This window comes from Nicotiana tomentosiformis, chromosome 5 (assembly GCF_000390325.3).
Source record: "Nicotiana tomentosiformis chromosome 5, ASM39032v3, whole genome shotgun sequence".
In the NCBI taxonomy this organism is placed as follows: Eukaryota; Viridiplantae; Streptophyta; class Magnoliopsida; order Solanales; family Solanaceae; genus Nicotiana; species Nicotiana tomentosiformis.
The window spans coordinates 8,064,241-8,066,457 of record NC_090816.1 but is presented as its reverse complement, the minus strand read 5'-3'; the positions used below and the strand labels follow the sequence as shown (position 1 = coordinate 8,066,457).

Below are 2,217 nucleotides of genomic sequence, written 5' to 3'. Positions count from 1 at the left end.
CCACTTCCTTCATATTTTGGTTCGGCCTTCTTTGATGTTCCCTAGAAGGTTTTTGCCCCTCTTTTAAGAGAATCTTATGCATGCAAAAGGCCGGGATGATACCCTTAATGCCTGCCATGGTCCAACCAATAGCAGTCTTACATTCCTGTAAGAGTTGTTCTACCTGCACAGCTAAAAAACCAGATGAGATAATAATAGGTAAAGTAGAGTTAGGCCCTAAGAAAGCATACCTGAGGTGAGCTGGAAGCGGTTTTAGGTCCAACTATGGTGGCTCCTCTATTGACGTCTTCGCAGGTGTTGTTTTTCTTTCTTCTAAGTGTAATGGCTCAAATTGAGGTTCCCTTTTCCAGAAACCTTGACCTTCGAGAGCCATAACCCGTTCTGACAACTCTTCACCATCCACTTCTTTCAAATTCATCAAACAAGCTTTTAATGGGTCTCTGATATTAAGAGTCTCATCCTCCTCTTGTAGTATCACATCAACTGCCTCCACTAGCGAACAATTTGAAAATTCGCTAGGCCTCCTCATAGATTGTTGAACGTTGAATATTATTTCTTCATTATTCAACCTCATTTCCAACTCTACAGTCTCACAGTCAATCAATGCTCTCCCAATAGCTAAAAACAGCCTTCCCAAAATTATGGGTATTTCTTTGTCAACTTGGCAGTCAAGAATAACAAAGTCGGCAGGAAATACGAACTTACCCACTTGAACGAGCACATCATCTAGGATTCTTGTTGGCCTTTTCACTGTGCGATCAGCTAGTTTCAGTAACATTGAGTTTGGTCTAGCTCTACCAAAGCCTGACTTTATGTAGATTGCCAAGGGCATCAAGTTAATATTGGCTCCCAAGTCACACAATGCTTTAGCAAAATTATAACTTCTAATTGTGCGTGGGATAGTGAAACTACCAGGATCAGACAACTTTTGAGCCATAGGTCTTGTCACTACCGCACTACACGTTTGAGTCAGAGTTATAGTAGACAGGTCCTGGAAGTCAAACTTTCAAGACATCAAATCCTTCATCATTTTAGCATAACCTGGAATTTCCCTCAAAGCATCGATCAACAAAATATTCAATAGAAATTGTCTGAGCATTTCTATGAATTTCCTGTATTGATCATCTTTCTTTTTCTTTACCAACCTTTGAGGGAATGGTGCTAGAACTAGCTTCTACCCACTGCTCTATGTCTCTTCCTGATTAGAAGTCTTTTCTAATACCTGTTTTGGGAACTGTTCAATTTCTTTCTCCTTGCCTTTGTCAACTTGTGCTTGCTCAACTATGACCTCTGTGAGCTCCGTCGACTCATCGATCTCAATTGGCATTGGAGTATATGACACTTGGCCTTGTGGTCATGCTCCCATAGGATTGGTATTGTATTATTGCTAGGCTAGTCTGTACTACTGATTCTGAGGTCCCCATTGTTGTCCACCTTGCCTCTGACCCCCAAAATTATTTACGTAATTCATGTCTTCTTCAAAGCCCTGGCTATCACTTTCTCCACTTTATGAGCAAATATACGGCTGATTGATGCAAGGAGTGCATAGGCCTCCATTGGTTATGTCAACAATGTGAACCTATTTCGTGCTCATCTCATCAATTTTCTTTGTCAACAAGCTCATCTGGGTCATGAGAGTGGCTATGTTTTCTACATTTGTATTGTTTAGGTCAAGAGAAACAGAATGCACTATTAGAGTGAGTGTTGTATCCCTTGTCATCCAGCCTGAATTTTGAGCCATCTTGTCAAGAAGAATCTTACACTCTATGAATGATTTGCTCAAGAATACACCCCCGCTCAAACATCTGCATTAGCCTTCAGAATGTCAGCCAAACCCATATAGAATCTCTGTCCTAGCATCTGATCCGGGATGCCATGGTGTGGACATTTCACCAATATACCCTTAAACCTCTCCCATGTTTCTTGCAAAGTTTCAGTTGGTTTTTGCCTAAACTTCAATATCTCATCAATTTGCATTGCAGTCTTGTTGGGTGGGTAGAACTTTTTTAAGAACTGCTTAACTAGTTCCTCCCATGTAGCAATGGAGTTTATCGGGAGCGAATTCAGCCAATTTGAAAAGTTGATTTCTCAACGTCACCCATTTTAATTTTGATTTGTTCGTTGAATTTTAGTTGTTTGCCCTTCTTATTAGCCCGATTCAATGTCCTGAATGCTTTCTCGGGATCTGAGAGACCTTCAAATAGTTCACCATTTCTC

The 2,217-nt window shown here is 40.7% G+C and overlaps 1 non-coding gene across 1 annotated transcript; it reads left to right on the top strand.

The window, feature by feature from the left end:
- The first annotated feature begins 1,870 nt into the window (after positions 1-1,870).
- On the top strand, positions 1,871-1,977 carry LOC117278731 (small nucleolar RNA R71). Its single transcript, XR_004509077.1, has one exon. It is a non-coding gene; the product is annotated as a small nucleolar RNA R71 (small nucleolar RNA).
- The last annotated feature ends 240 nt before the right edge of the window (positions 1,978-2,217 follow it).